This window comes from Protopterus annectens, chromosome 1.part2 (genome assembly GCF_019279795.1).
Source record: "Protopterus annectens isolate FY-2018-M chromosome 1.part2, PAN1.0, whole genome shotgun sequence".
Taxonomy (NCBI): Eukaryota; Metazoa; Chordata; order Ceratodontiformes; family Protopteridae; genus Protopterus; species Protopterus annectens.
The window spans coordinates 495,684,925-495,711,057 of record NC_056727.1 but is presented as its reverse complement, the minus strand read 5'-3'; the positions used below and the strand labels follow the sequence as shown (position 1 = coordinate 495,711,057).

Genomic DNA, 26,133 nt, shown 5'->3' with positions numbered 1-26,133 from the left:
AGCTGTTGGAAGTGTCTTGTGAGGTACATCCCAAATGGGGCATTGTACTCTATGATTGGTCTGATGAGTGACGAGTAGAGCGGCACTATAACCTCTGTATTTCTAGATGCAAACCTCTTAGTAATTAGATGGGCCACATAGAAGGATTTTCTAACTACTTTGGAAATATGATTGTCAAAGGAGAGATTACTATCTACCTGGGTCCCCAGATCTCTTATTACCTCTTCTGTATTAAGGGGGCTGCCACCTATGTGGTAATTTGTGGGTGTTTTGTTTTTCCCAAATGGGATGACTATGCATTTTTTGGCATTTAGCTTGAGGCCATGACTTTGTCACTAAGTGTCTGTCTCATTAAGGCCTTTTTGGAGGATGTCCGTGTCAGCCGAAGAGTCAGTTATGGCTCCCAGTTTGCAGTCATCAGCGAACTTGGTTATCCATAGTCCTCCTGCGTTTGCCTGTACTTCTGAGAAATATATGCCAAACAGTAGGGATCCCAGAACCGAGCCTTGCGGAACACCACTTGTGACTGGTTTAGAGTCAGACCTGGAGCCCACTATTCTTACCGTGAGAGTTTTGTCTGTAAGCTAGTTGGCAACCCATCTTGTGACGTAGGGGTTTATGTTCAGGCTGGTGAGTTTATCTATAATACCCGAGTGAGGAATAGTGTTGAACGCCTTGGCAAGACCAAGGTAGGCTGTGTGAACCACCTTTCCCTCGTCTATGGCCTTGGTAACTGTCTCGAAGAAGCCAACCAGGTTTAGTAGGCATAATCTGCCCTTAACAAAGCCAAACTGGGTCGGGTCAAGTGTTTGGAGGTTCCCAATGTCTTTATTAATGAGTTCCATGATGATGCGCTCCATAGCCTTGCAGAGCAGGCTAGTCAGGCTTATGGGGGGATAGTTACCAGGGTCAGTTGTGGCCCCTCCTTTGTGGAGCGGAATAACCATTGCTGTGCGCCATTCTATGGGCACGTAGCCTGTGGAGAGGCTGAAATTGAACAGCATGTTTAGGTGGGGGGTTAGTTCGTTCTGTAGTTCGTGCAAGACACAGCCTGGGACACCATCTAGCCCCACTGATGCTGTGTTTTTGGCTTTTGAAAGGGCTGTTTTCACCTGTGCTTCTGTGATTTCTGGGACACTACACTTTTCCAGTATTGTTGTGGGCCCTTTTGAAGGTGAGAGGGAGGTGAAGTTTGCACTGAATCTATCTGCCAGTATGTTGGCAATATCAGTAGGTTCAGTATATTTTGTGCTATTTTGCACTAGCTCAGAGCATATCTGTGAGTTGCCACTTAGATTCTTGACATAGCTAAAGAAGGCTTTGAGGTTATCTTTCGAATCCTTGGCTATTTTTCTTTCAAAGTTAGCCTTGGATGATTTTATGAGGGACCTTAGTTTCTTACTGATACTGATCAGAGATGTATTTCCTTCTTGAGATTTGCTTTTTTTCTGAACTAGATTCCTCCTTTTGTTGTATAACCTGTTTATGGCAGGGGTCCACCAGACTGGTTTCCTTCTCTTAGGGGAGTGAGTCTTGGTTTTGCTAGGGATGGCATGATCCATGCATCCTTGTAGGTGCTCATAGAGTGCAACTGTAAAGGATTCTGCATCTTGGGCAGTGTTATCCTTTAGCGTGGGGGCTCTGAAACTTACCACTTCTGCCTTAAGTAAGGTGAGGTTTGCTTTAGAAAGGTTTTTCACTGTGGTTTCTTTGGTTGGGGTGGTGGTGAGGTGTGGACATCCAGGGTGATTAGTTTATGGTCTGATCTAACCAGTGACGGATTGACCTCCGGTACGGAGCACCTGTCGTCCATGTTGGTGATGACCAGGTCCAATATGTTGTGGCCTCTGGTAGGGGATGCCAAACAGGAGAGAACCAAGGACTGTGCCCTATGGTACTCCACTTGTCACCGGTCTGAAGTTGGATTTGGAGTCGGCTACTTTCACTGTGTGGATTCTGTCAGTGAGCCAGTTGGCCATGCATCTTGTGACATAGGGATTTATGCCCAATCTAGTGAGTTTATCTCTAATTCCAGAGTGGGGGAATGGTGTTGAAAGCCTTGGTGAGGTCAAGATAGGCTGTGTGCACCACCTTACCCTTGTCCATGACTCTGGTGGCTACGTCAAAGAAGTCAATCAGGTTTAGGAGACATGACCTACCTTTTACAAACCCAAAGTGAGTGGGCTCCTGAGTTTGGAGGTTACCTATGTCCTTGATTATAAGCTCCAAGATGATACATTCCATGGCCTTGCAGACCAGACTCATTAGGCTAATGGGGCGGTAGTTCCTGGGGTCTGTGGTGGCTGAAAGGTGTGGTATGAGTTATAGCCTGGTAATGCAGGGCTGCTGTCTGGAGCCTTGAACCAGGTCTCCGTCACTGCACAGATGTCGATGTTCTCCATTTTAAGGAGTGCCTCCAGTGAGTGCATTTTGAGGTTTAGACTTCTAGCATTGACTAGCATTACCCTCAGATTTTGCTTGCTTATACCTGCTACGGTGGTGAGTTTGTTGTTTGAACCTTGCATAAAGGGGCACTATAGGGGCAGCAAGAGCCTTAGCCAATATCTGGAATCCCAGGGGCGACAGGCGCACACCATCTCTGGCAAAGCATCGTGGTCTGTCGATCATGTCATCCCAGGCAGACAGACACTGGATCCCCTTAGAATGACACCAGAAGCTTAGCCAATTGTTGAAATCAATCATTTTGTCCTTGTATTGTGGTATCATTCTGGGTGATGGCAGGATGCTACTCAGGGCAAGGGTCATACCTGCCTGGGCTATATGATCTGAAAGCTCCTCCATGTCTCTTTTCATGTAGTCCAGGGAGGTATGTCTCAGGTCATTCACACCAACATGGACAATGACAGAGTCATATGTGCACTTGTTGTGGAGTGAGCTGAGTTCTTGTGTTATGTGCCAGATCCTGGCACCTGACAGGCAGCTGACAGTCACTTTCTCCTTGTTTAACCTGGTGAGTGGGACATCAGTGTGCCTAACTATAAAGTCACCTATGACTAGAGTGTTGAGTATGTTGTTTTGCCTTATGGACTGAGGTTGAGTGCACACTGATTTTGTGGGCTATGTGTCATTTGGGTAGTGTTGGGGGTGGTGGTTGTTTGCGTTTCAGCTTTGGGGGTCTCTGTTATTTGGGCAGATTTTCACTGAGAGCCTCTGCGAATGTAGATGTGTATTTTGCGTTACTATGTGTGGGTTTAGGTGGTGTAGGTTTAGATGGACTATGTGTTGAGTGTGGTTTGTTACAGGTGTTTACCTTCTCCTCTTGACTGTCTAGTACAGTCTTGGCTGGAGAGAGGTTGGCTTCCAATTTGGCTATATAAGTGCATCACTCACAGGTTGTAGTGTTGGGTGGTAGGAGAGAGTTGTCAGTGTACATGAGACAATTTCTACATTGCCCCAAGATGCCCAGATTCATCAGGTGGACAGGGAAAAATACCGATAGCTGACCCTTAGACATGCCTGGATAGGTGCTTATTAAATTTAAGTACTAAAAACTGTTACAGGTGTTTACCTTCTCCTCTTGACTGTCTAGTACAGTCTTGGCTGGAGAGAGGTTGGCTTCCAATTTGGCTATATAAGTGCATCTCTCACAGGTTGTAGTGTTGGGTGGTAGGAGGAGAGAGTTGTCAGTGTACATGAGACAATTTCTACATTGCCCCAAGATGCCCAGATTCATCAGGTGGACAGGGAAAAATACCGATAGCTGACCCTTAGACATGCCTGGATAGGTGCTTATTAAATTTAAGTACTAAAAACTGTTTTCCTCCTAACAAGTGAGGAACGTTGAGTGCTGCAGTAATTTGTAGATTATTTAGTGCTTGCAACAGGTTTTGAACAAGTGCTGAGCACAAGGAAACAGTCATGAGTGCTAAAACTAGAAAACTGACTAGTTCTAAGGGAAAATCAGAAGAGCAGACTTTCTGGCACCAGGAATAGTTTAACCCTAGTTAAATGGCACTGAGTGATGTGCAAAACCTCACAAACACTGGGTTTTAAACAGAAAGATGAAAGGGATAGAAATACCCCAAAATGGCCAATAAAACTACAGATTTTGAGCAGAAACCACTCCTCCAGCAACAGATAGGCTGCTCAAAGCTCACCACTCTCACTGATGAACAGAGAAGCTTCCTTCTATCTTAGTAAGGTCTGGGCAACACAGAAACTACAAAACAGCCCAGAACTCAGCAAAATCTGAAAACCGGACTCTACTGGTTATAGAAAGGTAAGAAACTAGTAGAGAGAGAGAATTTTTTTGTTTGTTTTTTTTTTGTTGTTTTTTTTTTTTCAAAAATTAAAACAGATATAGTAAAACAAATACTTTTAAAACAGAAAAATGCCTATCGCACTTGAGTGCATAGCCCTCAACAGTTCAACAGCTGAAAAACATTTGAAAACGATCAGTTAAAGTGCAAACAGTATCAGAATTAAAAAAAAAGTTCAAAAAAGTTTCAAAGTTAATAAAAAATGCTCAGAGTAGTGTGGCTAGTGAAAATAAGCAATAAAAAGCAAAACAGAGGTACTTAATCCACTCAAAGTCTCACTTTTCTCTCTCTGCTGCTGTAGAACTCTGCAGGACACCCAGGCAGGATCTTGCTGAGGTAATACAAGTGCAAAAAACATGCAAACATGGGTTTTTAAACAGAACGATGAAAGGGATAGAAATAGCCCAAAATGGCCAATAAAACTACAGATTTTGAGCTGAAACCACTCCTCCAGTGACAGATTGCTCAAAGCTCACCACTCTCACTGATGAACAGAGAAGCTTCCTTCTTTCTTAGTAAGGTCTGGGCAACACAGTAACTACAAAACAGCCCAGAATTCAGCAAAATCTGAAAAACAGACTCTACTCATTATAGAAAGGTGGGAAATGAGTAGAGAGATAGGATTTTTTTGTTTGTTTTTTTTGTTTTTTGTTTTACAAAACTACTTAAAACAGATACAGTAAAAGAAACACTTCCAAAGCAGAAAAATGGCTATTACACTTGTGTGTGTAGCCCTCAACAGTTCAACAGCTGAAAAACACTTAAAAATGATCAGTTAAAGTGCAAACAGTATCAGAATTCAAAACACAGTTCAACAGAGACCACAAACACATTTTATTTATTTATTTTATTTTATTTTACATTTGTTTACCGGGCTAGTCCAACTGGATATATGTCCATTTTCAGTGGAGGCCCGGGGAGGAAAAGCTCCACTACATACTACTAAACAATGTCAAGATATACATCAATATACAAAAATAGGAAAAAAAAAAAAAAAAACATTACCACAATCAACAGAACAAGCTGGAGGGACAGGTTCATAACCCAGAGACTGCCCATGCTATGGAATAGACTTCCCATATATATCAAGCGGAGCACCTCAGTGGCCCTCTTCAAGAGATATCTTGATGAGTGGATGGGAAATAGAAAATTCACCCTGGGGATCACTCCAGTGGCTCTACTTGACAGAAGCACTGCGACCTAATGTCGGGTGGCATGATGCCAGGGTAATCCTGTGGGCTAGGCTTTTAAAGGCTCCAGGGCCATTAGCGTAGTACCCACCTATGAACCTTGAACAATTCCAGAGAAGATCAGAGAAAGATCTGGGCACTGTTTTGCGGTGTTTACCTGGAAACAATGCTATGCAAGCCACTGCCTTGATATTTTGCCTGTTAGTGTATCTTGGTGTGTAGAGCATTAAAGAAGCATCCTCTAGCAAAATGTCTACACTCTTGTGACTAGCTATTTGCAGTAGTCAGTGCCAAAGATCTCTCTATCAGATGAGGACTTCACTCCATCATAATCTTTAGGTAAGTCTGTCTGTCTTTCTGTATGTGTATTTTCTGTATAAACACTTCCACCTATATAATCTCAAAGTTCACGTACGCACTTAGTGAAGAACTAATAGCAGTGGGTAATTTTCTTTATATATTTGTATTCATGTCCATCTGTTACCACTGTATGATTGTGGAATAGACTGCATGTGTCATTAAAAATGCATACCACAAATCGACAAGTAACATGTTCTGCAGAAAAAAGAAACAAACTGACTATGTATCTTTCACAGCTCTTAAGTCTATATTACTTAATTCTCTCAAAACGTGTCTATTTTTAGATAAGTGAATATGCTGCAACTGCAATGGCATTGTTATTTTATTAATGCTAGTTGTTTTAACCAACCATATTTACTATAAGTGAGACATCAGCCTGTATCTTACAACAGACTTTGTTCTTCTGCTTTTCATCTTTCAGATGTTATAAGTCTCCATAACAGCAGACATTACTGCCTTAATTACAGGTACTGCATTGTCGCAGTCAGTAAACCTTTATGATAACACGTTACTAATTTACCTATGACTACTATATCACAGGCAGGCAACTCTGTATGGCAGGGTACATGCTACTATGTTAATTATATCTACTGCATTGTCACAGTTAGTAAGTAAATATACTAATCTATGTTAATTATGATGTCTGCACTGTCATAGGTATTGTCTGTATGACAACATAAACGTCACTGCATAATTATGAGACTACATTGCCAGAAGCAGTAAGTGTATATGACAACATATAATTCAGCATGCTAATTATCACTACTATGATGTTGTGTGCAGTAAGGCTGTATGATGGCATACCTGTTTGTTAATTATGACTTTTACATTGTTACAGTCACTGAGTATGCATGACAGCATATATTTTACAATGTTAAATTATGACATCACATTACACAAGCAGTAGACCTGCCGGACAACATATGTGCTGTTATGTTAATTATGATTACTACACTGCCACAGGCAGCAAGCTTGCGTGACAATATGAATTTTATTGTGTTGATTATAGTGACTACATTGTTACAGTGAGTAAATCTGCATGACAACATTCATGTTACTGTACTAACTAGGACTATTTCAATGTTACAAGCAGTATCTGTATGAACAACATACACTTTACTGTCAGTTCTGACTACTATATTTTCTGGCAACTACACTGTCATGGGTAGTAAGTCTGCATGACAACATATATGTTACTGTGCTAATTAAAGCCAACACATATGTTACAACATGAATTGCAGCTACTATTTTACCACATGCAGTATGTCTGTATGACAGCAAACATGTTAGTATATTAATTATGACTACCTCATTGTCATAGGCAGTTAAGTCTATATGGCACTATAGATCTTATTGTGTTAATTATGACTACTATACTGTCACAGGCAGTAATCTTAATGACAACACACATTACTGTTTTCATTGGGAATCTGTCAATCTACCAAACCCATTCAGATCAAATGCAGTTCAGCAGAAGAAAGAAAGAAACATGATAATGAAGCATTTAGGGTTTGTTTCATCACAAAAATGTAATTCCACACTGTAAAAGTACTTCCCTAACTGCAGCCTAAACACAAACTAGATGACTTCAGAGACACTTGAGCTCTCTTTTCTGATAACCCTGTTGTGTGAACTCAGAGTTATTTACATATATATATATATATATATATATATATATATATATATATATATGTGTGTGTGTGTGTGTGTGTTGGAAGCTGCAGGAGGTGCTTGCCCCTTGCAAAAAAAGCTTTGTTTTCCAATCACTTAATGTAGTTTCCTGTTATTTTCCAAGCAAACTGCTTTCTATTTGAATGTGCTTGATAAACTGACATAAATCTGTGTTAAGTATGATGACTATACTGCCACTGGCACTATGTTTGTACAACAACATATGCATTGTTGTGTTAATTATGACTAACACACTGTCAGAAGTAGCAAGTCTATATTACAATATATGTTACTGTGGACAAAAAAAAAACTATGATGACACACAAGAATATGGTTGTATTATTCCTTTTCAATATGCTAGGTCTCTCCATAGTGTATAGCTTTGACAACAGGTTTTCACCTTCACTCACTTAGAATCTTGTAATCATAAAGAAAATGTGGGTGTCACTCAGTGGTGACTGAGGAGCATTTACCACAGCAAGGAAGCCCATTTAGAATCATTCCAGTAATAACCCATGTGCATGTCTCATCATAAAATCTCAGCTGACTTTTAATGTAATATGTTGTCATGGCAAACATAGACTGTGGTCTCTCCAACTGTATACCCCCCCAAAAAAAACTGCTCTCTTCCTTTCATAGCAGAACAGCTATTAGGAATATAATTAAGGGGCAGTCAGAATCAACCTGCTAAGCATTTAACTAGATAAACAGGCAGACAATCAGAGAGGCAGAGAAATAGATAAACATCTATGTAGATTAGAGAGCTACATAGATAGATGGATGGATGGATAGATAGATAGATAGATAGATAGATAGATAGATAGATAGATAGATAGATAGATAGATGAATAACAGCTAAGCAAGTAGACAGACAAAATAAGCTTCTGGGAAAAATAATATAAAAGCAAGCAATAAAAGATGAAGGAAGGTATAACTCATAATTAAACAATGTACTAAAGGATGCTGACATGTACTACAAATCAAACAGAAGTACTGTAAAATAAAAAAAGTGCATGGTGCAAAACTTAACTCTACATGCACTGTTTAGGCGGAAACATTATCAAAAAGATATCAGGCAAATGATGTATCCCATACTTCAAGAATGCATAAAACCACATTACCCAACCTCATTGCCCTCACAATTTAAAGAAGTAGTTGCTTACATGATCATTCACAATGTAACTTTCCCCACCTGCAGACATTTGCATACTGTTTTCAGCCCTCAAATCAATTTGCAAGTTGCTGCTTAAAGCAACATATTTAGCTGCACACATCAATTCAGAGTGCAGAGCATAAATCATAAGCTTTTCAAATAGCATATGAACTAATTAAGTAAAAGAGCAGTCTGTTATTCTAAGTACATTTGAGTTAAAAACATGCAGTCTAGCAACACTGTCAGAATAATGATTTTTTAATACTTATTTAGATACATTACAATGTGTACATATGTGTATGTATCTATATCTACCTACGTATAAAACATATGCATGTATGTGTGTGTGTGTGTGTGTGTGTGTATATATATATATATATATATATATATATATATATATATATATATATATACACACACACACACACATATATATATATATATATATATATATATATATATATATATATATACACACACACACATATACATAATATATGTGAATAAACACACACAGAAAGCAACAAAGAGAGAGAGAAACACTGCTACATATGAGTGTTTTAATTCTAGTTGCAATACAAAATCTAAGAGTTTCCTGATATATTAGGTGCTCTCCAGGTTGCACAACTGCGCAGCAGGAACACGTGTATAATAACCTGTAAAATGAGAGTTCCATGGTCATGTCACCAGCCTCAGGCATCAAAACTGAAAGTAAAGCAGCTGTAGAGCTTGGAGTGTAAGCAGATAACAACAATATGGAAACAGAATGATAATAAACATAGCTGTTGCTGTTCTCTTTCTGCGTGGCCTACTTATTACTAGTGTATTGCTTCGATAAATCAAATATTACATCTTTTTCCCCATCACATGTTAACTACAAGGAGATTTTCATGAAAAGATAATTAATTGGTGAGGCTGACACTGTGTATTAACTTCTCCCTTTTGTATCTCTCTGTTGACGTTTTATGTATCAAAGGGATTGTGTACATATATTTAAGAAGAATCATGCACCACTAGTGAATGTTATATTTAAAATACTGGAAGGTTGTTTTAGTATTTATTGCAAATACAGAACAATTGGTAAAAACCACAACACCCTTAAATGTCTGTATGAGAGCTATATTCACTGTCAAGGGTCTCTACTTTTAATAAACTTGGATACTTTCACAAGATAATCAAGTAAATGGAGTCTTTCCAATGCTGCAGTTTATAGAGCAAAATGCAAATAAATCATCAGGTAAGTACTGGAATATTTGTGCACTGCTGCAAGAGAAAATCAGGCTTACAAAGTAACAAAAAGTAGCCAGAATCAAACAGGTTACATAGTAACACTATGGTTTCCTAGTTGCTTTTTTCAATAACACTTTTTCTAAACCTTTGTTGCCCATGATTTTTCAGCTGAGGTTATTATATTTTAGCAGACTCCTGAGGAGAAAACCTTCAAGCCACTAAATAATAAGAAACTTAATTGGGGTATAGTGCATTAAATCACAGCGATACTGAAATGTTAGTCTAATTAAGAATAGTTTAATAGAATAGTTTGATTAAGAATAGTTTTAATACTATGAAATGCATATTGGGCCAGTGAGTTCTGGCTAATGTTGAAGTCAAGTAATGCCTTGTGCTTAGGCATGAATACTGAAAACAAGGAAAAGATAAACATTTTATCAGTTAATGTAACTTTTAAATTGTTAGTGAGTGGGTCAGTTTGCTGAATAACAGGAAACTCAGAAGCTAACATTGCATATTATTATTTTATTATTATTTTTATTATTATTATTATTACTATTATTATTATTATTATTATTACTACTACTGCTACTATTACTATTATTACTATTGCTATTATTACAGTGTATTCCTGTCTTTTAGACCCTGGCTATAACTAGCGGATACCTATACCAGTTTCTAATACTGTAACATTTTATTTAAATGATTCCATATGTATTTAAACTGGTATTCAGTAAAGACTCAAGAATATGCAGAGATGATTTGTTAGAGTTATGAGAGATCAAATGGTAAAACTCAAACAAGGCTGATCTCCTACTTTCATAAAGAAATTAGTGGTGGATTTCATGATGAGTATCCAAATTAATAGACAAAAAACATATGGGATAGCTCTTCCCTATTAACTTAGTTTATGCAAAACAATCCTACAATCACAAAATAAAATAGTGTGTCATCCTATAATAAGTAAGTGCAAGCTGCTTGACTTGCCTACTTTACTGGTCTGATTGACCAAAGCAGATCAAATAAGTATTTATGGATATGTATACTTATTTATGTCCCTTCCTAAAAATTAATATTTTCAAGCACTGCAGTCTGTGGAATTATTCATAAATTTTAGTTCACTGCAGGTCATCCAAAACACTACTTGTGAAAGTATTAATCTATTAGTCATGTTTCCACGGTCGCCAAATAACTATTTGATAAGCAGATACTATTAGGCATCTTATGTCTGAGTAATATATGTAACAGCGAAACTTAATATTTTTTCTGAAATCCACCATAAGCTGGAATGCATTCTGAATATTCAGGAAGTTACAAAAACTGCAGGGATAGTAATATAGTAAACAGAGACATGCGTTGTCAAAGGAAGCAGGTCGGGTGTAAAGGTCAGCGTGTAACGTTTTTTTAATGAAACCACAAACGCACACACAATCTGTACGAATAAATCCGGTACTAAACCATTCAATGAGATAAATGTAAGGAGACAATTTTAAATGCTGCTCAGGCACTAACCACAACATCCATGATGCAGGCATTAAGATCATAGCTGGACATTATCTGCAAGTAACTCGTCGATTCTGCAATGGATTGGATGCGAAGGGGTAAGCAGATGTACACTTACCGTGCTTGGGATCGCCATGAGAAATAAGGAAGTAAAATAAACACATTGTGAAATAAAACGAGGAGACACTGACAAACCTGGAATATTCGTAATTTGTTACCTTGTCATTTGCTATATGATATTGCTTTATAAAATAAGAAAGCATTTTAAACAATTTTAGCCAAATAAATGTAACAAATCTTAGAACCGGATAATGAGAGCTCGGATGCCGAAAATACAATATTTTCTTAACAATATTGTCATAGACTGACTTGAGCCGATGCAATTTATTTTCATTTTGTAGAGGCACAAAGCTGCATGTACTCAACAGAAGGTGACACTGTGCTGGAGGCGTGCGCGATATTATTTTTGGTCACGGTTAAGGGGATTTCACTTTGAATCATACAAGTAGGGATGTAAAGGCTGTTGAAACCTGGGCCCGTATACTTAAAGGAAAATGCGGTTATTTCACTGCTGACCGCAACTTCTCTGATGTGACTATCGCACGAAGTTTTAGTTTTAATTGTATGAAATAAATTGTCAGCTTAGCTGTGTTATATTCACTATGGTTGTCGCTATGAGATAATTAGGATGTACGTAATACAGCTCACGTTTGAAATGCAATAATATGAAAAAATGCTTAAAAAATACTTCATGCGGCTATTAATGCAGCTGCCATTTTCAAAGGATATTGGCGACGGGATGGCAGGGTAAACTTCTTATTAAAAAAAATGAGTAGCACTGTAAGCGCTCCTGTTTATTAATGTTTCCAAAAATAACAATATGTAACTACAGATAATCTTAGAACTAGATTTTGTCTGCCTCCTACAAGGAGAATTTTGGGGATATTATATGAATTAAGTTTCCGAATGTCACTTCTGAGCAGAGTGTGTGTGTGTGTGTGTGTGTGTGTGTGTGTATATATATATATATATATATATATATATATATATATATATATATATATATATATATATATATATATATATATATATATATATATATATATATATATATATATATATATATATATATATATATATATACACACATATATATATATATAGATAGATAGATATAGATAGATATATATAGATAGATATAATGCCGTTTATGGCAGCATAACTGCTCCTTTATTTATTCTCACTAACCTTTTTCTTTTTCCCGAATCTGGTGATTCTGTGAAAGATCATGATCTGCAGTTGTCTCATCCTTTAGTATTATCGGTGTCATAGTCCAGGTTCCCATCGCTGGCATCAGCCAAACAACGGACAGGTGGGCATCTTGTTCTTAGATCCTGCTTTTCCAAGAGAGGCAGTCCTTGATCCAGCATTATTCAAGGTTAGGATGTAGCGCGCTTCCGTTGTTTGTTTCTTTTTTTTTTAATCCCGAAAATGGCAAAATAAGACACAGATCTGAAAACTAACGCACATATACTGTTTTTATAATGGGTCTTCTACAGAACTTCTTTCTCTACATTGTGCCAAAACTGTCTAAAAGATAATGAAACATTGAAAGGTCCCACTGGTTTCATGGCTATATAACTGATGCTGCATCAGTGCCTGGAAACAACACAAAGAAAATGAACCTGCGTTTTTGCCTGGGTCTAAAAGTAGAAATAAAAGCTCCCACCACCTTTATGTTGACTGACCTTTATTTTGCTAGACTGAGTGGGTGCGTGGTTGATTCTTCTGATAAAATTTGTTTCAGATCCTTAAACTAGCATAAAACAATCGCAAATAAATACAGCATGACCTTTCATACCAAGCATAGTTGTCAAACTGTTTCCTCCAAAATCATGGACAAAGACAAATGCAGAAATAATGAGGTGACAGAGGCACTTTTTATATCAGTACTATTAATTTGAGACATTAACTGAGTAAGAGATGAGAATCAATGTGCATTTTCTGTAGTAAAAGTAGTTTAGTAATTTTATTTATTGTCTACAGTTTACAAATCGCCAGTTTTAGGTGGACTTAGCATGGACTGGGCAACATTCGAGTCTAAATCAGGGAAGGTCCTTCAAAATCAGACAGGTGAACAGGCAATTTTGCGTTTTTTAATATTCGGTGGCTATTCTTAATACAAATTCAGTGGTCACCTTAAATAATTTGGGACAAAGAGTTTGTGGAAAATAAGATTACAGCATTAAAGCAGAAATATCTGTTCAAGACACGGCTCCATAATTCGTTGAACTGTTTGATGTCTGAATAACACAGGTTACCTCTTTTAGCAAAATACAACCGCGGGGAAAACTATGTGGGTTCTAAAAGTGTGTACATTACACAGACAAGGAAATAAATGCCAGTTTCAACATCACTCCAGTTAGTAGTTAAAGAGAATGTCTATAGGGTGGTGGGTGTGTGTGTGTGTGTGTGGGGGGTATCAATATACATAGAACCGTAGATAGATAGAGTTGTCAACTTTTCAAAATGCCCAAAGTGTGATATTGTTTACTGAAACGTTTATTATGCAGGACAGATCACGCCTATTACCACTGTAAAGGACTGGACTTCATTTATACTTAAAGAATTTAAACTGATTCTCATGTTTAACAATGTTAAGGTATTTCCAATTTAAAATAATTGTTTTATGCAATTTTTAGAGGAAACTTGGGAACAGTTATTTGTCCTACAATGTCAGTACATTTGCCATTTTCATGTTTTTTCACAAGATACACCTGCCCAAATAGGGAATGCCCTGCGTAAATATGGGCAGGTAGTAACTGGACAGATTGATAGACAGACATTTGTAGGACACTTTTGTACTACTACTGACGTAAACAATGATCGAGAAGAATTCCAAGTTGACAGGCATTTGATTTATTTTCACCAGACTGCTTGCTCGAACCAGCGAATGTTTCGTTAAGGGTCCCACACAAACTGTGTAAACCAGTTTTGCTTATAACTGGGCAACTTTACTGGATTATTCCTTTCTTCAGCCTAGCATCGTTTTTTTCTGTTGACATTAGAGTAATGTATGTGGATGGTACACTTCGGGGGGTCCCGCAAGAGGGCGAGCCTGTTCTGGACAGAATGGATCTTTGGACCATCTTGTTATATCTTAAATAACTTGAGTGTTGCCGCACGGAATATATGGCATTCCTTTACTAGGCAGGTAACTTGAAGTTAAAGGAATGCGTGTGATATTGTTTGCGTACATGTGTGTTTCGGGACAGTAAAAGTTAAAAGTAAGGGCGTTTCATATGAGTGGCTGCATAGTATGCGTGTTGTTGGGGTGTTTTATTAATGAAAAACAACGGATATACATACCTCTCAACTTCTAAACGCAAGAAATAGGACCAAAGCTATATACAATGAAGGTCAAAGGCACAAAATTAGGGACACGTTTGAAATATTTTTTGTAATAAACCTAGTTGCTAGAATACCAGAGTCTGCGTTAACACGTATTTTCTGAAGGATACGAAATCTGAAACACAGATAAACGTCTTTTAGTCACTTCAGTCATCAATGCCTTGACAGAAAAACAAATTATAGGAGGAACAGAACAAAAATATGAGGCAAAAAATATGGACAATTGCGAGGTACCCGTCATATAATTAGTTTCATGTTTATCAATAAAAATTAATATGCCTTTCTCTACCAGTAGGAACAATATTGCAGATCCCAAAATTAAATGTCATAGTCATAATTTATTTTGCTATTTTCTTGGGCAAGCAAACCTCATTCTGTTAAAGAAAGGTAAATAACGTTATCTCACCAGGACCAGTCACGTCCTGCAACCTGTCACCATAAACAGGTGCAAAAGTGGAATGCACAGTTCTTGAGAAGCTAATTAGAAGGTACCAGAAGAATAGCCCAAAATTTCCACATTGCACTCACAACTTCCAAGTTGCCCCCACAAACGATGTGCATTTAAAATGTGTCTCCAAAAAGCTTACGCGGATCAGAAGCTCGGAACTGTTGTTGCTCACTTCATGTATAAAATGTGTTTTCAAGAGAATAGACTACATTCAGATTGTTGCTGGTAGTAGAAATCGATCTGTGTATACTAAGCCATGTTTCTGAGTTTGTCAGACAGAAAATGTACTCGCCTGAGTACACAGCGTATGAGTGGCCACATATTCATTTGAAGTTATAGAGTGACTGTACACTCTGTGCGAAGAAAGAAAACACGTACTTTCTGATATAACACGTTTCTTAGCTGGAAGCATAGCTCTCAAGTGTACCTCATTTGGGGTCTTAAAAAGTGCATGTTCCTCAAAGTTCCACATTGAAAGGGTCGGTCACACATTCAGTGTTAGGAATTTTTTAACTGCTAGCCATGGGTAAATAGATATGAATTATATTAATTCATTAAAATTTCTTTTTTATAAGTAAAACCAGCATATTTTAGCCATCATATGACCTTCCTAGTTGAAGTTGTTAGTAAGCCATTAGTAAGTGTTCCACATTTTGCCCATTTGTCACACATTATGAGGACTAATGTTCCTCATTTTGGAGAAAGGCGGTTGAGAGCTATGGCTGGTAGGATTTGCAGTGGAACTGCGTAATTAAAGATGGAACAACGATTTTGGATGCTCTTGTTTTGCAAGAAATCTACCCAAAATAACCTGGCCATGACCGGGAAGGACAATTAGCAACTAAATTAAATGGGTAAATCAAAGAAGAAATACTAAAGATTAGAAAAAAAAACTATTTTTTTGTTGGTAACCCGCTGGACATTTCCGTGCTAATAATAAATCATTCGGCAATGGTTTGGTATGATATTGCCATCAGTCTGAAAAAAAAAAATCAAACGCTCTCGCATCCAGCCGAAAACACGCGTACGTCCAAGAATTCTGAGGCAACTGGAATGAAGATAAGATGTGACTGACGCACTTAATGGGTACTCATGCTCAGCAGTATCTTTTTGGTGTTATTTTCAGTGATAATGCAAACATCATGACAAAAGAATGCGCTTCTACGGACCCCTGACGTTTCTCCTCCATAGTCCAGACACTAGTGCCTGACGTTATAATGGCCCTACACAACTCAGTGAAGTGCTCTTTTGTGGTTTAAGTGGCTGCTTTGAACTGGTGTTAGTGAAAGAGCAGTCTCAGGCAGTAAAGCGTGAGCAGAAGGAGCAGGTTAGAATGAAGACAAATTGATTCTATTGTTATGCACACATGGACTTAGTTATCAAGAAACAATTAGTGTGTATATTGTCACTAAACCAAGAAAGATAATTTAAAAAGGGTTTTAAGAATGTGGAAGAAAATGATAGTTCCACTGTCTCACACACTCGACTGACCTCCCTTAACACTAATTCCCTTCAGTAAACACTGACCCCTGTCTCTATGCTCGTTTAGAGATTTCATCGTCTTCTATGAAGACATGGCTTCATGTGATTAACTTTTATAAACAGTATTAATGGAAAGCTACCCTGTTTATTTTTCTTCTATGAGATATTCATTTACTTCTAATCAGTGTTTTAGCTAGCCGCGGACAAGTACACACACTTAGCCACAGCTTCCATTTTTTCACATTGACAGAACTTGTGTTTTCCTTTGCACCAAAGCATAAGGGGTGATCTCATCAGTAGGTGGGTCAGAGGAAGGCGGGCCGCCTTCTCATTGGACGGTCGTCGAGTGTGTTTGGGACCTACACAACAGGACAAAAGACTGGTGACGAGAGGGCTACAGCAAACGAGCGGAGGTATTTCACGGAGGCGTTAGTACTGCATATTTTTTAGGATTTGGACTAATTACTCATCGTTTCGTACGACAAACACTTTTGTTGATTTTTCTACACTGTTGCAGACTGCAGTTTTGACTATTGAACTTACAAGAAGCGTGTAGTAACGCTATCATAGCCTACACGTTTTTCTATGCGTTGACAGAGACAGCGTTCCCCGGCGGAGTAATTGTATTACCGGTGGCGATGGTGGTCGCTACGCTTCGGAAGAAATACACGAAGTAGTGAGCCGCCTCAGACGCAGGTCTGCAGTCTGTCGGCATTGCAAAATCTGAAGAAAAGGACCTTATGGGATAATCGACTGTTAAATAAAAAGAGACCGAACTGCATCTAATTTGATAAGGACTTAGGAAGACCGAAACTGTTCTTGTTATCTTGGATATGTAAACCAGGCGTGCGTCTTGCCGGGTTCATCCTTCTTACATAATCTCCATCTAGTTCCCACTTCCAGGTGAGTTCGTCTTAATGATGACAAAATAAACTTGCGCAGGATGGGGATTTTTTTTCAGCAAGCCCCTTACTCCTTCAGGAAGTGTGTTATTAAATGTAGAAGATATTTAGAACTGGATGACTGGTTTTTGTTCCGGTATATAACGGCCTGTGTGGGACATTGCATTCGCTTTTTTGGCGATTCTTTTACATCAACCTTGTGTCTTTCAAAACATACTGTAATAACGATGTGGATGTGCATTATGGATCAGATTTTATGCTATTTGGCGGTGTGAACGCCTTAATTGACTGTTTCCTCGGACTGGGGTCTGCGACTTGAACTTGACGCGCAGTGCCTCTCCCGTTACTGCTACAGCTGACTTTGTTTTCATGATCGCTCTTTCAAAATCACAAAGCGAGAGAGCCGCCGCACTTCACGGTTTCCCTTCGGCGTAACGCGAACCATAACAAAGCCACATGTAGTGCTGTCAGTGGGAGCCGAGTGTACAAATGTAGTAAGTATTCTAACTTGTCCTGTTCAACAAACCGATGCGCCAAGCGTGGTATGACAGTTCTGGTAAAAATTATGATCGGAGACAATTTGTTACCGTGTATAGTGAGACGGGGCCAGTGCTTTAGTAATTTTAGATTTAAACTTTCTTTTCGGCGGATCCCGGCACGAGCCAGTGCCGTTGAGGATTTACGCTATTTCTTGTTAACTCTTTCTGAATCTCGGTCAAGAAAGAGCCATTCACTTAGAAAGTAGTTGAATATACACACATGCATATATATATATATATATATATATATAGAGGTTTGTAACTCTTTTCTCTGCTATTATGTAAACTCATGCAGTGTGTAAGAAAACTCGCACATTTAATATATAGCGCATTTCTAACGGGCAGTGAATACGAGTGAAAGGCACTGAAAACGGATACGAGTAAAAAAGCAGTGAAAAGCTATCCGTGGACTGACCATTCCGATTACCGAACAATACATATGCAGTGTGTTTGTTGCGTACTCAACAACGCTGACAGGGGTAAAGGCGTATTCGCAGAAAGGCAGCAACCAAGTGCGACGTGTGAACTACAAATACTCCATGCTGCTTTAAGCAAGTTCGGTGGTTCTCCGATCCTGTGTACATCACAGTTGAGAATACTATCGTGGACATCTATTTTGTCAGTTTTCCTAATGTGGTTTGTTTGTAGCGTCCCCGAAAATTACAGACGAAGTTGACATGTTTAACCTTCTGAAGTCAATACATAAGATTACCCGCAGAAGTACCGATTCGCGTGCCTTGCCGGCTGGCGCGTTGGTAAACAACCAGCAACAACCCCGACTGTCTCTGTAGTCATGTGACTACCCCCCTCCCCTCCGCCCTTGCCGGTGGTTAGTAAACAATATATGGACCGCCCACTTTTATCACACCCTCCTGCACAGAGCCTGTACGGCGTATCTTGGGGTATGTGTAAGCCCCGTCGCAGCCAATGGGTGTTGGCGGGATTGACAGAAGAAAAAAAATACAAAATAAATAAATAAGTAAAATAATAAAATAAAAAAGTCAACAAGTCAATCCTGGGGTGGGGAGGCGCGCACTTGCGGAGTGTTGTTGGGGTTGTAGGTTTCTCGTGCAAGGCTCGGGAATGTAAGTGTTTTTATTGTTTCCGAATGTAACAAGTGGTCCAAGTATAAAACAACGGTCTGTGTAACTGTGGACTGTACCAAAAAAAAACATTCAGATCAGTTTGGTGTAATAGAATACGCTGTTAAACTTTCCTTAAGAAAAGTAGGAACCTTAGCATTTAATACGGGTCAGACAAATAAGTGCACCAAAATAACTCACTTTATTGTGCCTACGAGGCTTTGACTTTTGAGATGTAGATTCTTGATTTTAGAATGTTTGCACATTTTTATTAAAACTGTTTTTTTTTGTGATTGGTGTTTGATTTGCTCACGTATTTCCTCAAAGTGTCACTGGTAAAGTTTGATTTTCTTCAAGTATTCAAGGAAGAGATTAGCGAGTATAAATATTTAAACAGTAAGCAAAATTGTGGTTTTGGGTTTTCGCTGCAGTCATAGATGAAGCACCGTTTTACCGCGTTGTCATTCATCGTGCTTTATTTAGAAGTTGTTAGGCGATGGAAAAGGAGCAGCTTGTAAGTTAGTAGTTCACTATTGTGACGCACTTTACTACTAGTTGCGTCTGCCAAGTGAATCCAGACTTGCTAGGATCAGCAGTTTTTAGGAACAATGGGGCTTGAGCAGAGGGAGCAGTGCCAAAAGTAAAGCGTTCATACCGTAGTAGTTATCCTGTCATTCCGGCACAGAAGCTAATCCTGTCATTTATCGGTCTTTCTATCTGGAACCTGCTTCTTTGTAAAGCATAAATTAGTATTATTGAGCGAAGTTCAAACTGCATCAAGCAGATTTTCTTTGAAGTGCATTTATTACGATGCCTTCACCTAATATTTTTTGCTTATAACGACTTACATGTTTATCTGCTAAAATTTTAAAACCCGAATGCCGCAGTTCAGATTTTGGACAACTCGTATACTTGTGAGTAATGTGCTTATTCCTAATGCGGACAACCAGTTTGTAACAACAAGGACTGGCGTGTATTATGAGTTAACTGCCAATTAAAGACTGGTTTGGTGAAGTTCATGGGTGTAGGCCATACCGTTCAACCCCTGAACGTCGAAAGTCATAGCGCTGGTCATAGCAACAGGTACCTTCTTTTATTGGAATAGAAGGTCATTTACATGTTAGGCCCAGTAAATGTATTTAATTTAATAATGTCATTCTTGCACAAGTCTGTCTTTATAAGTAAGGTTATAAGATAGTTTTTAAAGCTTGGAGAAGCAAGATATGTTGAGTAAAAAATAACGGCTATTTGTGTGAATTATCTTATCTCTCAACTGTCCCTGATTTTTACTCAGAATGTTGCTCTCACCCTCTTAATCCCTACCAAAATTGGTGATTTTTAGATAATATTAACAATAATTGGAGTTTTAGACTTCTTTTACTTCAGAAACCTTATATTAATTCACATTCTCTTGGTCTGTCGATGTTTCACGTTAATACGACTAATATTTTAAAATGTCCCTGATTATTTTTGGATTTGACCCTGACTGGTTGGAAGCTATGCATAGCAGTTGATAGGTTTGATGTAGACAGGTGTAAACCCTTTAATTCATGACATACCTCTTAACCTCTTAGCACAAAAAATCTGGTCTAAGCCTGGACTAATGAGGGGACACAGACCCCAAAGTAGGGACATATTTTAAATATTGCTGTTATAAACTTAGAATGTTGCTAGAATAACAAGATTTGTGTTAGTGTGCATTTAATGAATGATGATAAGTCTGAAACTCAAATACACATCATTATTTAGTGACTTCAATTCTCAGTGATTTGCTAGAAAAACACAAGTTTTATGAGGGACAGACCAAAATATGAGGCAAAAATCTGGACAGTTGAGAGGTATGATTACACCATAAGAAGCCAACACTTTGCCCCACAGATGGGGCATTCAGTTTTCCTTTTTCTAATAGATAATTGTAGTGAAAGAATACAAGTGCTGTGCCAGGTTTGAAAGCAAGTGAAGCAGTTTATGCGGAATAATGGGTAACAAATCATGTGTTTCTGAAGTGTAGCAATTTAACCGAAAACACTCTGTTACAGGAGATTTTCAGGAATCACACAGTGAAAACTCTAGCCTGGATAGGTTTTTCTATTTTTTATGAGATTATTTTCTGTGGTTATTGCAACTTGAAAGAGCAGGTGATTGGTTCAATGAATAAGAAAATGTATGCTTGTATTGGGAAAATTTTGTTGGAAATATGCAACAAGTTATTACAGAACAACCTCATTGTCTGATATAATGTTTACATAAGGTACAGGGTTTGATTCTCATCTTTGAGGGAAACTGGCTAGGCTTAAAATGGCCTGCAAGGGTATATAATCTTGTAATTGTCTATGAAAAAAATGGGATGAATGCATGTAAAAAGGTAAACTGAAATGTGGATTTGGATGAAAGGCTGGGGTGGGGGAAGAGATGGCTTACTAAAGGCATGTAGCAATGTTTTGATATTTTACTATTCAGTTTGATTATCTAAATAAATATTATTTTTTATTTTTTTGTTTGAATTTAATTACATTTTGATAATTTTGTAAAGTCCATCCACATTTTTGATAAGTGCCTTGGACTTTTTTTACATCTACCTGTGATACCACCAACTCAGGCAAACAAGACTTTGGTTTGCTGTCTTGTCCAAACTCGGGTGCAGTACCCCCTCCCCCATACTGTACTGCATCATTTAACCCCTGAATTAGGTTTGCTGAGATACTGGCCTTGGGAAATGGCCATACCTGGGTAAGGGTTGCTCAAGTTAGTGTTGCTAGTAGTTAAAGTAGTTGCTACATCAAAGGCTCTAACTGTTCAAGAATTATAATTACTGATGGTTTAGCAAGCCAACTTAGGTTCATAGGTAGGTACTAGGCTATCGGCCCAAGGGCCTACATAAGCCTGGCTATCAAGGTTCCCTGACTTACGCCACACAAGAAAGTTATTTTCCTGTGCCACTGTCGAGCAGAGACACAGAAGTGATCACTGGGGTGTATTTCCTATTTCCCATCCACTCGTCAAGATTTTTCTTGAACAGTGCTAATGAAGAACTTTGCTTGATATAGATGGGTAGCCTGTTCCAGAGTATGGGAAGTCTCTGGGACAGGAATCTATACCTCTAGCATATCCTGTTTATTGTGGTGACAAGGTTTAGGGTCCCTAGTGCATGTAGCTCAGAGGGATTGGGATTTCTTTAGGTGTAGCATGCAACTAATGAGGGGACTAACTAGAGGGAATGGGGATTAGTGAGACTTTCACCAGAAATTTGTTAACAAATTGTTACGATGGTTGCAAAATGAGGATGTTGGGAGTTTGTGGAGAGCTGGAGTATATGACACTAGGTTCAGCTAATACATCTTGAATAAGTTATATGTTGAGTTGGGATATCTTCTGGGTATCCTGGGACTTTTTCCGTATGCTTCCTCTGATTGTGTCTCACTGGGTGAGAACTGTGTAGAATTTAAAGTTTCTAAAGTTTTTTTGGTACTTAAGTATTATCGCAACCACATTTTCAAGCGAATGGTGGTTGCTTTCCCTTGTGTCAACTGGGACTGATTAAGTATGAGAAAACCTTAGATGCATGTTTTCTTTAATGTGTTCTTGTTTTTAGGAAGTTATCTCACTTCGGATGAAAAGAAAATAAGGTTTGAAATAATAAGTTTCCCCATTTACTGCCAGTGTCTCAAGATGTCAGTTAAGCAAGTTCCCCCATTCCACACTTAAAATACGTTCCACGTTTCTTTTTCTCAGCCTTTGCCCAGACAACAGAAAGCATCAAGAAACAAAAAGCCAAAGCAGTATACCCCGTCTGACTCCTTACAAAGTGATCGGGAAGGGTAGTAAACTGTTAAACACTATCTTGGTGGATTTTTTTTTTTTTTTTTTTTTTGTAAAACGAGTATGGGTTTTCAAATGTTTCTTGCAATTTTTGGCTAGCTAATCCGTTGGAGGATTAGACGTCTGATGGGAAGCAAAGACAATCAAGGGGCTTTTCAAGTAGAAAGCAGCAGCAGTACTGCAAAATCATTTAAACATCTGATTAACCTCTCTAATATAATTGATCCATAAAGTGAGGCTAGCATTGGGGGAATGAAAGAAAGTTAACAGATGCAAAAGATTTTGCAGTACTGTTGTTTTCTACTTAAAAAAAAGTCTCCCTTGATTGTCTTTGCTTCCCATCAGACATTCTTCTGATGCACGTAAAAGGGCACAGACACAGCAGCTAGTTTCTCCAGTCAAGCCACAGCAGAGTCGGTGAAGAAGCGGCGGAAGAAAATGGTGACTGCTTTACCAAGCCCTCTGTTTACAACCCAGCCTTACATCACATCTTAAAATGGTGACTGCTTTACCAAGCCCTCTGTTTACAACCCAGCCTTACATCACACCTTAAAAATGTTTAAAATAGTGACTGCTTTACCAAACCCTCTGTTTACAACCCAGCCTTACATCACACCTTAAAAATGTTTAAAATGGTGACTGCTTTACCAAGCCCTCTGTTTACAACCCAGCCTTCACACCTAAAATGGACTGCTTTACCAAATCCTCTGTTTACAACCCAGCCTTACATCACACCTTAAAAATGTTTAAAATGGTGACTGCTTTACCAAGCCCTCTGTTTACAACCCAGCCTTACATCACACCTTAAAAACGTTTAAAATGGTGACTGCTTTACCAAGCCCTCTGTTTACAGCCCAGCCTTACATCACACCTTAAAAACGTTTAAAATGATGACTGCTTTACCAAGCCCTCTGTTTACAACCCAGCCTTACATCACACCTTAAAAACATTTAAAATGGTGACTGCTTTACCAAGCCCTCTGTTTACAACCCAGCCTTACATCACACCTTACCTTAAAAATGTTTAAAATGGTGACTGCTTTACCAAACCCTCTGTTTACAACCCAGCCTTACATCACACCTTAAAAATGTTTAAAATGGTGACTGCTTTACCAAGCCCTCTGTTTACAACCCAGCCTTACATCACACCTTAAAATGTTTAAAATGGTGACTGCTTTACCAAGCCCTCTGTTTACAACCCAGCCTTACATCACACCTTAAAAATGTTTAAAATGGTGACTGCTTTACCATGCCCTCTGTTTACAACCCAGCCTTACATCACACCTTAAAAATGTTTGAACTTTCTTGTAAAACACATATGACAGACCTTACAAGGTAAGACCAAATGTCCGTTCTTCAATTTTATGTCAATTATCGCAGCATGAAAATGTGGTTGTGATAATACGTTAGTACCGTTTTTTTTTTTTTTTTTTTATGAACGGGGGGGTGCTTAGTTAGAAGCTGTATATTTTCTCATAATTCTTTTTCAATTAGCTGTAAGTTTTATGTTAATTAATTATATTATACTATATGCTTTGATCCACTCTTGCTGATGCTATGTTTTTAAAGAAAGAGTGTTTATACCCAAAATAAGTTTGTGCAATCTAGCATTTTTCAGATGCAAACACTTCTTTAGCTTAAAAAAATGTGAAAATGTTATTACAGCTATAGCCTACTTGTTGCATGAACTTTAAAATAAATATCAAATCATCAGTGAAAACTGGCAGCATCACAAATCAGTTCATTAAAAACTTGAAGCAGGCATGAAGTGTTGAAGCAACTAGTATTAATCTGTACTTACAAATATTGTAAATGCTTGTTAATGCATATTTAAGATGCTATATGTATTGCACTGTGTAAGCATCACAGAAATACTGTGACACGTAGCTAGACTTGCTTAGCGGTGAAATCTCACTGAATGTTTAAGTGGCCAGGAAAAATAGATTTTTTATTATGCTGTATCTCTAGCAGGCAGTGAGTAATAAGAACTGGGTTTTCGAAATGTGATTATAGTGTGCCTCCCTGTAGCTACATTTGTTTGTTTTTTTTTTTCAGCACAAGACAAACTTACCCCAAAATGGTGCACTCTTTATAAAAATTGAAACAGCATACATGTCTCCTAAATTAAAGAGAATTACACAGGGATGTGATTAAAAGCATACAAAGTAGGCATTTATGGTTCACTTAAAGTTAGCCGTGAAGTTATTTATGCCTAAGCCACAGTTAATTGACAGAGAACTCTTTCATTTGACTTACATCACAACAATGAAACCAGTTAAAGAGGAATAGTAAAGAGCAGCCATGTTCTTTTCATTGCTAAGTAGCAAAACCTAACAGGAAAAAAGTGTTCTGTTAGTCTGTTAAAAAGAACAGCATTATCTTTTTGTTAACAAATTTTCCAAGTCTTGTTCAGTAATCTCTTCTGCTCCCTGCCTACAGGCCTTCTGTTTAGCTATCTCATCAGGAATAACATTGAAGCATGCATGCACAGGTGCTTTGGCTTCCATATTTCAACTGCAGTGGCTGGTTGTTTATAAACTGAATAGACAGTTAAACATATAGCTAAAATGAGCACATGTAATAAAATTCACTGAGCCACCACTGTAGTAAGAGATGGAAAAAAAAAAACAAAAGCTCAAATGTACACAGTATAAAATAAAACGAGTATGAATACATGTAAGGGGAAGATGATGAAATTACATGTTTATTTAGTTAACTGTAAGTAGACTGGTATATATGTAGGTATGTGTGTATCTGTGATTGCTTTATTTAACCAGACAAAAGGTTGCAGGGTAGCCAGAGCCTTTCCCATCATTCAGTGAGTGGAATTCTGGAAGGTATGCCATTCTATCATGCCCCACCCCACTTCCATTTCAGACACACTTGCACCTGTTGACTCCTCCTTAGACACACACACATCTGGGCAGTTTGGAGGATTCCCAGTTCACCATGGCTAGTCTTGGGATGTAGACAGAAATTAGAGCACCCAACAAAAATTCACATGGACAACAGGATGACGTTCAGATTGTACTGAAAACATCCAAGCCAAGAACCACCAAATGCT

General features: G+C 38.2%; 1 protein-coding gene and 1 long non-coding RNA gene across 4 annotated transcripts in view; one reads left to right on the top strand and one right to left on the bottom strand.

The window, feature by feature from the left end:
- The window catches only part of LOC122789768, a 78,910-nt gene extending 59,961 nt beyond the window's left edge, over positions 1–18,949 (bottom strand). For both annotated transcript variants that reach the window (XR_006362879.1, XR_006362881.1), the window contains exon 1: positions 18,882–18,949. This is a non-coding gene — a long non-coding RNA (uncharacterized LOC122789768). The remainder of the gene's footprint in view (positions 1–18,881) is intronic.
- The window catches only part of BCL2L11 (BCL2 like 11), a 345,403-nt gene continuing 336,403 nt past the window's right edge, over positions 17,134–26,133 (top strand). Inside the window, exon 1 of one of the 2 annotated variants that reach the window (XM_044057194.1) lies at positions 17,134–17,631. The gene's annotated coding sequence lies outside the window, so the exon portion shown is untranslated. Of the gene's footprint in view, positions 17,632–19,166; positions 19,255–26,133 lie in introns of those variants that run through there. The other variant, XM_044057199.1, reaches the window with a different exon arrangement.